Genomic DNA, 12,948 nt, shown 5'->3' with positions numbered 1-12,948 from the left:
TCAAATTACAAACTCAGCCTTAGTTCTGTTCCTGGACTTTTATTCAATGGTGCTAGAGAAGCTTTTTGTAACTTCTAAAATCCGATACAAGGGAAATCAGCTATTGTTCTCCTTCAGGATCCCAGATTCGCTACTATTAGGATTCAAAAATAAAATAAAGTTATGACCAGCTGTGCAAATACTAGCTAAAGAAGTTGCAGATGTTCCTAAGGGAGCTACTGAAATATTTTGGCACCTTTGCTCTGTCATTAAAAACAAAACACGATAGTCGGTTAGGGCTGCAATGTGAGTTCAAGGGGACAGAGAAAAGCAAGAAAGCATTTAACAGCGCTAATAGTGAATGCGCGTTCAGCCCCACAAAGTTGTTAAAAGCACCAGCTCCCAAACCCCAGGCTCTACCTGGACTCTGGCATTTAGGTCCTTGAGCCTCAGCAGGCAGCTGCAGAGAAGCCAGGATTGCTGCGACAGCCTTTGCTGCACAGACAGTATGAGACAGAGCTTTAAACAGGACTTGACACAGGACAAGGCAGATACGGCAGCAGGCAGGTATAGAGCTCTGAAAATTGCACTGCTGTGGGTAAACTACTTCTGGCAGCTAAACTTCTTCAGCCCAGCTCAGCTATCTCCACAAGACACTCCCTCACTTCAAGCTAGGTCAGATACTGGCAATGGGGATATAGCCTGAGACTCAAAGGAGACCAAGTAGCTTATAAAAATATAAATAGGGGGCCCTCAGGCACCTTCAAAATGTTTACTTCTAAAAGCAGGGGCTGGGCCATTTTGCATGTTGCAGAAAAGAGTAAATTGCTCTGCCTTAGGCCAGCCAGGAGCCACCTTCATTCCAAGAGTGAATACTTCCCACCTCCAAATTCTTTCATCTTTTTCTGCCTGCCTCTTTCTGGCCCATCCTTGTTTTCCTCTTCTTTCCAGATGCTGTGGGGAAACTATAAGGATCCAAAGATTATGCCCAGTTCACCCTCAGGGAAAGAAACAAGATACATAGCCAAGCTGGTGAAGAAGGTGCAATCAAAGTAAGCCATATAGCCCAGAGATAAGGAGGTGAGTGAATCAGTCATTATGTGACAAGGTAGTGCTGGAAAAAAAAAAGGTGTGTGTGGGGGCAGTTTACCCAACCATAAAAGCCTGCCTTGGATAAGGAGGTAGAGCTGAGAAGCAGCAGCTGGTCCAGTGCACACTGATGCCTTCCCTGGAAATGGGAAACTTGAGCAACACCTTGTGCAAAAGGCTACAGGTCCAGGTTGCAATATACATGTGAAGCGTAATCACAGAAATATCTGAAGGAGTCGCCTTATCCTACCACTCATTGATACTTCCCAAGTTAACAGCTGGGCTGACATTAATTAGAAACCTTTTTCCCTTTTTCTAATCTCTAATAGGTCATCTAATCCATGCCAAATCAATTGCAGGGGTTTTCAGCAAAACAGAATGTCAAAAGCTCTTTTGTCTACTGGAGAAGTTTGAATAATTGGACATTTCTACTGGAAAACTAATCTCTGATCTAATAGATGTCACATAGCTGAGATTTTCCTCAATGTTCATTTCTGCCCAGACAACTGAGCACCATGCTGTATTCTCCACAAACAAAATGTCCATCCAAGAAAAAGAGGTTACTGCACTCAGTACAGTCCTCAAAATCTTGATATGCCACCAACTATGCATGACAAATGCTGGAGAGGAACAAAGTCTTCAGCAAGAGAAGAGCATGTGTGCTCTGGAGAGGCAAAAGGGGCCCAGCCCACAATGCTTAAGCCCAGTTCCAAATTTTCTCAGCGTTACTGCCTTTTTGGATGGGAGTTTGGGTCTTTGTGCATTTCTGTGAAGGAGGCAAGCAAGAAGGGAGGGAGCCTTTTCTTCTTTCTCAAACAACATCTCAGCCCATCTCAGGCTCACTTGCCAACATCTAACTAGCAAAGACAAACAGCATCACAGCTCCACAACGCTTCAGCTTGATTGGATGACAACAATTCCACGTTAAAAAAAAAAAAATGAACATCAGAGCCTTCCACAGCTGCATCAACATTATCTATAAAAAAAAAAAAAGCATGACACTACATGAAGCTTTGGCTGTGCAAGCCAAGAACCTAAATCAGCCATGGTTTGGAATGAGGCCATTGCTGAATTCTCGTGTAAAGCAATGCTGCCATATTGCTTACTTTCCACTGAGGTTTTCCACAAATTAACAGCTGTAGCAGACTCCCAGAAAACAGCAACTCTTTCCAAGTCTTTCTTCTCTGAAAATGTTTTTTCTTCACTTTATTCTTCCCCATATGGAAGGGGAGAGGAGGGTAAAAAAAAAAAAAAGGCCCTATGAAACAAACCAAAAAAAAAAGACTGTGAGAAAAATTAATCACAAAGATTGCCTGGAAAGAGAGCGGTTATCTGTAAAATTAAACCAGTGGTGGGCCCAATTTTTCTTTTCATTATACCAGCATGGTGGGATGGAGAATCAAACAAAGGGAAAATATTTCTGGAGCAGGTCTTCTGATTTATGACCATCTCAGCCACTCTGACAAGATCAGAAAAGTGCTGGATTCTTTCCAGCTGAGCACCACCAAAGGCCAAATCATTCCTATTTAGGGAAAAACAAAACTTGCCTCTGCTTCAGTGAGAATAGTGTTTGGCACCAAGCACGGCAAAAACTGCTTCGTTTCAGCTGGCTTGCTGAAGTACAGCTGAGATGGAAAGGTGATATCAGGCTGCTGTGGGTGGCTTCGGATCATACTCCTTCCTCCTGATTTCATCTTGGACATCACTAGGTACCACATAGGGTGATGCAGAGGGATTCATTATAAATGACAAAAAGCCCTCTTAAAGCAGAAGTTATTTGATTTTCAGCATGCACAGATGGCTGTTGACTCACTTGAGAGGGGAGTGATAGAACTAGCAGACTGGCAGGAGCACGGGGATTCTCAGCATTAGAAAACACCAATTCACAGAGTTGATCGCCTTCTGAAGATCTGTGAGCTACGGTGTAGTAAGAAGCAATGCTTGTGCACAGAGATGGGGCTTTCCAGCTGGTAGACTACGGGTATTGCCTCCTTGTGACTATCAGCGTGATGCAAAGATGTGGCTTGTGATGGGTACTTGGGCGTGACAGCTGACAGCAACACGGGGTGCTTTACAGAACAGCAGTATAAGGTAATACACAGCACCTGGCACTGTGCACTTCAGAGGCTTCACATCCATGCCACAGACAGACACCTCAAGACCTCTGCCAAATGCAAGTGTGCTTTGGGGAGGGCTGGGAGTGTGACAGCAGTGTGAGCTATCATTAAGAGGAGCTTGGCACCTTGGAAAATCAACTGAGATGAGCCTGTGACACTTTGGTTGATGCTGTTACAAACTCCTAGGTGACTTGCCCCGGGTGTCAGGAGAAGCCCCAAGCCCAAGGGCCATCATGGGGCCGTGCGGGCTCCTCTACCCCATCTGCTGCCGGCGTGCTCAGCAGCCACAGGAGCCGCTCATCACAGCCAGGAAACAGGTGCCACAAAGCCAAACTTCCTAATTCCGGCCAGTGTATGATGTGACGGCTTTCGGTCAAACAGCAAACTGCACCACATGATGATCCACCCAAACGCACTGCAACCCAGAGAGGATGCTCGTGTTGCTGCGAGTCCTCTTCCCCAAGAAGCCTTTCTCTCCCTGTTTTGCTCAGCTGAGCATCTGAAGGCTTGCACATTGGACTTCCCATGTGGACTGTGCACAAAACGAGCTATCAATAGCTAAATCTCTATTCAGGGAAATTTTTCTTCAGAGAAATTTTACCCAAGAGTATCAGCCCACTGACAGATCACAGAGCTGCTGCTTCAGCTTTGAGTTCAGAAGCCTCCGAGGTCCAGATTGATACTGACCAGTGTTCCCCAAATTTTGATGGCCGTCTCACATCTCTGGGACCTCACAGTGTTAATCAGGTCTCATGTGATCAGCACTCAGTTCATACAACAAGCTGGAGAAATAAACATACCAATCTCATCTCTCAAGTACAGCCACTGCCTGTGAGATTTTGGGGTTTGTTTTTGTTGTTTTTTTTAAACAAAACACACAAAACAAACCAACCCCCCCCCCCCCAAAAAAAAAAAAAAAAAAAAAAAAAACACCAAAACTACAAGTAACACTGGAAAACAAAGAACCTGATCATTTCTCCTGACCCAAATTAAAAAAAAAGAAAGGTCAAATGTCAGTTTACTAGTGAAAGGCCCTGTCCTTGGTGCACTCTCCAGCCTCAGAGTTGTTCTGTCATACCATTTGCTAATTGTTTCCAGTGTTTGATGTGAGTATTTTTGGCAGTTAGTTTGTCATGAATTGACACTTATTTTGTCAACCTCTCTTCAGCAAAACTGCACCTCCTCCCTCCTTGTAGACCTGTCAGAAACATAAAGATTACTCATCGCAGGTTTCCAAGAAGCTCCCAAAGCCAGCACTCAGAGTTTGCATAACAACCTTTGTCGACAATCCACCTACAGCAGCTTAAAAATACAGATTTGAATGGGTGAAGAAGGGCCGGGAGTTCTCAGAAGGACAAGTCAGACTCAGGATTTTATTAATAGAACCGGAGGCGTTCTCATGAAGACAGAGAAAAAAAAAAAAAGCCACCCTCTTGTTATCTTAGCTGTCATCAGCAGTCACCTTTTCAAAAACAGGCAGGCTAGATGCAGAGTATTCCTGTAGATGAGCAAACAGAAAGCTGCTGCAGAAAAGCATGAGAGCAAGATGGAGAGCAGCAAGCCCCACGGATCAGTGGATCAGTGCTCAGGTCTTCCTTGGAAGGTGTTGGGCAGGCAGCTGCCTCCTGCCTGCCTGCTGGCCTTGCTGAAGGCACCTCGCTTATTTTTTCTGCCATGGTGCCACACATTTCACCCCTGGAGAGCTAACTGCCAAACAAAGGGAGCCCACCAGAAGAACGCACACAAAGCTATTTATGGCACAGGCTCTGGCACTCTCTCCAGCAAAATAAAGCAATTACATTAATTAGAATACATAATAGGCACTCCCCAAAATAGCAGATTAATAGATGTGGCTCAGCAAGGGCTATTGGTGAGGGTGGGGAGTACCAGGGCACATGGCAGAGCAGGTGATGGAAGGGTTGGGTTGTATTTCTGTCATGCCAGCGCAGCAGCCCCATGCCCAGCTCTGTCTCCATGGCCAGGACAGGGTGGTGGGGCGGGGACAGGGCCACCTCCTCACCTGGAGCTTGCTCCTCAATGGGGTAAGATGTCCTACCTCCTCAAGAGATGACAAGCTGTGCAGGGTCTGCCTAGGCTGGAGGGTTTCCCATGTACTTGTGCCACCGTCTCCCAGGTCTTAGGAGGAAGAAGAGGCATAGGAAGCTCTGGGATGGCCACGAGGGTAAGTGGGATGGGCAAGAAAGCCCCGAGAACAACAGGGACATCAAAGGCATCATCTGGCCACATTAAAAACCTCTGCTTTGAATAAACATCAACACTTGCTGCCTTTTCTGAGCCAAATCCCCAGCCTGTTAGGTTCACCATTAACAACAATCCCTTCAACTTTCTCAGCCTTGCTGTTTACACAAGCTAGAGCTTTCATACATAAAACTCTTAAATGAAAACATTAAAGAGCAGCTGGCGCCTCTTGGAAAACTCGTAAAAAGTCTGTTTCTAAACAGCGTTGCTTCTATACAATAAATTTCCGTATTTCTCACTCCCCTCATTCCTTATTTCTAGAGACATTTGCATGAAAACAGGAACTTTGTTTATTAAAGAATTCATCTGCTCCTGCTGTTAATTTCCCACCTGAAGCCAGAATCCCTCGGGTATGACATCATTAGCGCAGGCTCTGGAAATGATCATGAAGTCACAAACAGCGGGTTAGGGCTCCACTTGGGGAATAAACAGTGAGAAGACAGAACCTCTCCCACTGCCAAATCCCCAGATCCTTATCCAGTTTTTTCCTGGAGCAATATCCCATTGACTTCAGCAGGACATTGACCAAAATAAGGCTGTCAGTAGTTGGTGTTTCAACTATTCCTCCCATCCTGCTCTTGCCTCCAGGGTATTAGGTCCGCATCCTCACCCTGCTTCCTGCAGACAGGGGCAAACCCAGGGGGAGACCATCTTATCGCTATATTAGTTCCTGTAAGTGCCCCCCTTTCCAGCTAAGCACCCTGGCGTGTCCCATTATACACAGAGGACATCAGGCAGTGCATGAGGGGGCTGGTGGGATGCAGGAGCCCGACAGGGAGCCCTGCCGCAACAGACCCGAACTGCATGGGGGGCTGGCTGGGGTTGAGTGGGGCTGCCCTACGCACAGCCATGCAGAGGAACAGCAGCACTGGAGACTGGGGATAACTGAGGACATCTGAAGATCAATTATAAATACCTTTTCAGACAGATCTGTAGAAGGAAAAGATTCATTTCGTGTGCAGAGGTAGAGAAAAGAAACACAAGCTAAAATGTCTCCTTGTGTGAGAATGGGAAGACATAGCAAAGATGTCTTTTATCAGAACAGATCCAGCAACACCAATCAAATCTACATTTTTTCACCTCCTGCTCCATGAAAAGTAAAAAAAAATTACTGTGAGCTTAGAGAGTTTCATTAAATCTCTTTTCACATATAAAATCTCTGTCACAGTTAAAACCTTCCCCTCCCATCACCAGGCATGCACAGCTAATATAAATTCTATAGGCCAAATACTACTCTTTTTTAAACTGATACCTATACATGCAAGTGGCGCATTTGTCATGTGATGGCTGTCTGCATGACATGTGATGTATTTGTGATGAGTCTCTGCATGAGTGCCATGATGTCGCATCGTTGCAGCAGAGAATATAATCTGGCCCTGCACAACCAGCACGGTCCATCCAGCAGCCTGTGGCAAGTGGGCTGCCTGTCTCCCTGCCTTCCCACCCTGGGCCAAACCGGCATCTGGTCGGGGCTGTGAAATACTAATGCTGCTGAGCAGACGTCTGAGGATAGATGTCTGAAGATCTACATACCCATGAGAGTAGGATGTGGCTAAACTGGACAGGGACAGTCTGGTTAGGAACAGGGACATTAATACCGCATGGGAAAGGCGGAGGCAGAATACGGGCTTTATCAGATACAGTCCTTAAAGGATTTCTTCAGTTCATCCTTGTACTCCAAGCTACATCTTTAGTCAGTGCTGGTGTTGGGATCATAAACAGTGTTTCAGAAATACTATTTGTCAAATACGAGCAGGTAATATTTGGTACAGCAGAGGGGAAATAAAAAATAAATTAAAAAAAAAATTAAAAAGGGATGTATTTACTCTTGCAAATAAAACCTAAATTCTCCTCTCAGTGAAATCACTGTTATTTGATTGATCATCATGAACCTACTGCACCATGACAATGCTCTGCTTGCCTGACCTGACTTGGCCATCAGGAGACACCATCTGGGGGCAGCAAGCCGACCAGCGCTCCAGATGCATGGCACCACCAGCTCCCTTGGGACCTGCACCGGGTCCTGCTTCCTCACTCCCCCAGCACAGCCCGGAGCCACTACAGGCTCCAGCTTCCTTCAGTTTGGCTCATTGTTATAGGCCAAGCAAGCACAAGTGTTTTCTTTGGCATGGGCCAGCAGTCCCATCGTGCCATACTTCCTCTGCACAGAATAAGTGTTATTTAACGGCTCTGATTATTTTGGAGAGATGTTCAGGGGTTTTTTTGGAGAAGAGGGGAATATATTGAAACTGATTGTATCGGCTGCTTGCACCTATTTTTTCTGGATGGCCCACACTCTCTTTGTATAAAACGTGAGATACAGACCTGGGCAACTTTTCAAGAGGGGCACGGTGCCACTGTCACATGCGCCTTGCATAATGGAGTTGTCACCTCTGTCAAATTAAGCATGCAAAAAAGGAAACACAGGCACACTGGGGAGAGGTGTCCAGGCTCCAGTGCACGCCCAAGCAAGTCAGTAAGAATTTGGTCCAAAGCAAGTAACAGCAGGAAGAGCTGATAAAGCTCCTCTGACTGCTGCTATTTATCCCCCTACCACACCACCTGATAGGACAACTGTAACCTGTCAAAGGGTTGCTCTTATTTCTTGATGTGGGCTTTGAGGATACAAGAGTATCCTAAAAAAAAAAAAAAAAAAAAAAAAAGAGTAAATATTTCAGTGCATCCAAAAGTGTCTCTGACTCATCATATCATCATCATTTTTCTGGGAGCCACTAGCTTCATCCTCTTTCCTCAGCCCTTCCCTTAGGACAGTTCACTCCAGGAGCTCTGCATTTTCTGAGAAAATCCCTAATGTTCTCTGTAAGAGTCAGCATTGTTAATTTTGAAGACCAAGCGGGAGACGAGCCCTCCCTTGCTCTGCCTTCCAACCCTTGTTTTTCCATTTCCTTACTTTCAAATCACAGTATAACAAATGTTCAAGGTCTTCCTCCCACCTGCTTCTCCAAGGCAGTTTTAAATTAGCCATGATTTCCTTCTCTTCTCAGCTTCTCATTTTTTCCAAAGCCTGTACTATCAGATCCTAACGCCCTCCTTCCCTCTTTGTTATTCAAGGCAGCCCTGCATCGTGCTGCTCATTCATTAGGACACTCTGCCCACTCAATGGAGCCAATATCCTCCACCTCTGCTCTGCATAAATGCTTTCATCTCCTCATTAGCCTAGCTCTTACTTCCAGCAGCTGCTTTTCACTTCGTGGTGTGTTTGATTTTTTTTTTGTTAGTGTGTGTGGTGTTTGTTAGTGTGTTTGTTAGTGTTTTGTTAGTATGTGTGTGTTAGTGTTTGTGAGCAGCCTTTCCCACTCGGCAGGTCTGCCGAGTCTTTCCAGAGTGAGAGCTTTCCTGGGAGGAGGACAGACCACAGCAACAGAAGTGAAGGTTGCTTGCTGGAAAGCCCATTTGTTCCTTTCAGTATTTAAATAAATAAATAAATAAATTGCTGCTAATTCCAAGGAGGCCCGCCCTCTGCTCCAGGTATCTTTACAGCCATGAAAATTACAATGTCACTGGTATTAACAGCAAGAAACAGCAACAGCTCATCCCACTACAACTGCCTCGCTCCTGCAGTGCTGGCCAACAACTGGAACTTCAAATTAAACTGAGAAGCTCCCTCCCCAGTCAAAGCCTCAGGCAACCTCCTCTGGAGGAAAGCTGGGCCTTAGGGCATGACCGGAGAGGTGATGAACCCCCAGGCTGCTGGAAGCCATGGGGGAGTGAGTCCCAGACCAGCAGCTCCCCCTCCATGCAGGGGATCACTCCAGACAGATCAGATCTAATCACTGCCAAGTCATTTCACAACATAAGTTTGGCCCAACAGAAGCTCATAGACACAATCTTCCACCTGCACATTCTTCTGCCTCAGCAGGTGGCCATGATAGTCTCCTCCAAAGAGACCTCCTGCTCCCCAAGAGCTATCAGAGCATGCACAGCTCTGCTCTCTCCAGCTGGTGTCCCTGGGTCTCATGGCAGGCTTGCAGGGGGTGAGTGGATCACATGGAGCATCAAAGGATTCAGGGGGTGGCTGAAAACGGCCCCCAAGGCCAGGATGCATGGATGCAGGACCCACACTGAACATTTTCTTATCTTAAGACATCTAAATGGTTTGGGAAAGAGTTGAGGTTTCCTAATACCAGGGAGGTAAAAATCCCACCACAGTGGGTAAGCTCCCAGCACCTCTCTGACGAGGACTGGCTCTGCTCAGGTGGGGTGCCAGGTTGTCAGCTGAAGTAACTGATGTGGGCTGGCTGAGATCAAGGGTGACAAAGACAACATGCAACAAACAGGCAGGCACACAGGACGAACAGGACTGCTACAGAGAGCAGTCCAAGCATGCACAACCAAACAGACAGCAAGGAGAGGTCCAAGTCTGGTGAGCATGCCCATGGGCAGAGCTGGCTGTGGCCCAAACCTACAAGGATAGTGACCTATGGAGAGCTGGCACAGGCCAAACGAACCACTATGAGGCAGTGGTGGGAGGGCTGGTCAACCAGGCCATGGGCACACCGCACCACAGCACCGCTGGCACAACACAGGCCACCCGCCTCCACAAAGCAGCTTGGGGCTGGCACAAGTGCGCTGCTGCTGGGGCAGACGCTGGGCTCAGTCATGGCTTTTCTATTCCTGGCCTGGATGTGGTCACATCAATTTGACAATGTCATCTTGCCACACCCTTGTGGCTTCTGTCCCACTGCCCTGAACTGCTTTCCACTGCCACAGAGACCCACGGATGCCTCCCGCCTCCTGCACCCGTTCACCCGTCTCTGGGCTTTCATTCTCCCGTCTTTTCTCAGCTCGTCACTTCATCTCTTCTGTTACCATGCAAGGATCCAGGAGCCACAAACAGATTAGCCTGTGGCAAGATCTAAAACCATCCCATCTTTAAAAAGCCACAAATGCACTGCAACCTGTGAGAGCTACAGTCCAGCCACAACAGCGACACGTCTAGCCCTGAGGTATAAGGGTTAAACTTGCCTGGCTTTTAAAATCCCATAATACATGTGTGCACAGAGCTGTTACACTGCAATTTACTCCAAATTGATGCTTCATTTATCTGTCCACAGTCTTGGCATCTTGCTGCTCCTACACTCCTAAATCACTCTTCTTAGACTCACCTCGTTTAATTTTCCAGCTCTCCAAGCAAACTCTTCCACTAATGGTCTCTGTGTATCTTTGTGTTCTCGCTTTGCAAAATGCTGCCCTTGTCTCACTTACCATGCAAACATGTTAAGGCACAGAGATGAAATGCCATGCCAGAAAAAGCAACCAAAGTTGTTTTGGTACATGCAGTGGTCAGCATGCCCCGCTGGAGAGCCTACCAACATGTAATTAAAATCCCGAGTTTCTGAGCCAGATGAGTCCTGTTCTTTCCCTTGTCCAAACCGCAGAGACAGGAACATCCAGCCTCTCCAACATCTCACAAATCCTGGGATCAACATGGAGATACAGAGACGTAGAGGGAAAAGCCAAAAAGCCACCATGCAGCCCAGCAATGCTGGCATTAGGACCTGGGATCTTCTTATGCTCGTAAAAGCACTGATGTCCCTTCCTGGAGTGGGCAGGCTGTCACATTTGACCAAAAGCACCTCATCCAGATGCAGTAGTTAAGATCTCCTTCTTCATAATACTGACAAGCCTGACTCACATCTGCTGAGACGAAGAAATCTGAGGAAGGCCTGGGGAATCTGAACGCAGCAAAAAGAGACGTTTATATACAATAAATAGCTGTAACACCACAATCCCCTTATTTTTTTCTGCTTGCCTTCCACACCACTTTGAAAAATCCTTCTCACTCCACGGGGTTTTGTCCTTTGGGTCAGGGGAGTGAAGACACATGGCACTGCATGCTAATTCTCCTCAGATGTTCCAGCACTGACTGTATGTGAAAGTCCCCCAGGCACCCAGCCAAAACTTGCTCTGCTGTGCTCCTGCATGGGCACCAGAACCAGCACAGAAACATATCTGTCCAGGGCTGGCATCTTTGATTTATTGATTTCTTTTGAATACATTGTTCTTCTTCGACATCCACCTCTCTCCTCCAAGGACACAAGACCTTTGCACTTTTCTGATGACTTCATCCTTCATATTCCACTCCCACAAGCTATAGGTCGGGGATCAGATGACAGACTTGACCCAAACTGGCTGACAAAGGCTTCTCATCTGCTTGGCATGGTATTCAGAGAAATCGATTCACTGAAGTGTCAATGCTGCATTACATTCAGCAGTGTTCTCCAGACAGGCTGTCAAAGGCACCATCACTGCAGTGGGCTTATTGACCCGTTCAGTAGGAACTCTGGTACGGAGCATCCTTCTCAGTTCCCCATGCTCTGAAGGTAAACCTTTCCCTGGCTATGTGCCTGATACCGAGTATAAAGAAAAAAGGATTCAATTTTACAGAGTTGCCTTCCCAGCATTTTTCATAGGCAAAAAATTCACCCCTGAGGGCCTTCCTGAATGACAGCAATGCCACCTCTTCCCAATATCAAGGGACATTTCAGCCTTTTTTCTCTGCCAGTTAGCTGTTCAGCACCAACACACTACCAGTAAGGACAGAGACAGGAGCAGATACACACAGAAACATGCCAGTGCTGTTCTTAAAAGACGAAGCACAAAAAATGACCAGTTTCCTGAACAAGCACCTTCAGATGAAGTTACCTTTCCCTCCAGGTCCTTTCATCGTCAGGCACACAGGCCAGTCCTGAACTTTCTTTCTAATCTTGCTCCATCCTGCCACTGAACCAGCCTTCATCCCTCACAAAGCCCATCTGTCTTTTCTCATCACCAATATTTCCCTGAGCATCTGTCTCCTCCATTTTCCTTCTTGAGTCCTTATGAACTCATTTAGCACCTTTGCTGGTTTGCCTTGTTAATAATTGTCTGTTAATAATTGTCTGTTCCTCTCCTCTTTCTCTCTTTTCTCCAGGCAGGAGGAGGGAGCATGAGCTCCCAGCATTAGCAGCCCTTGTCCAGGTGTGTGTCTCAAGTGTTGACGTCCTGCCAGTGCCCTGAACCCCTCTGCCCCCAAATACCAGCCACCAGGCAAGAGAGCACGTAATAAGACACTTCACAGAGGAAACCATGTCCCATAGCAGTAACATAAATTTTCTTAATTCCTAAAATCTGCAACAGTGTGTGCCCCAGTTTTGGTGTTTTGTTTTTTTTTTTTTCCCCACTTACCCAGTGTGGTAAGATTGAAGACCTGTTTAGGATAGATGACAGTAGATTAACAGTGTTAAAATCGGAATCTACAGATGTTTTTGCCACTAGTGTCTGAATAAAACAGAGACTCTGACAAGGCTAGACATAGTTTGGCTAAGGATCAGACCAAAGATATCAGAACTTTTCAAGTGCTTTGAATGTTTTACGGTCCATCCATCACTAACTGAAGACAGAGTAGGTTCATTTCTTGAGATATATTGGAAGTAATTTGCAAAAGTGAGCATGAAAACTGAAAGCACCATGGAAATGTGGTCTGAATGGCTGCACTACCCTG

This window comes from Streptopelia decaocto, assembly GCF_964273445.1.
Source record: "Streptopelia decaocto genome assembly, chromosome: 3".
Taxonomy (NCBI): Eukaryota; Metazoa; Chordata; class Aves; order Columbiformes; family Columbidae; genus Streptopelia; species Streptopelia decaocto.
Note: the sequence above shows the minus strand (reverse complement) of the source record.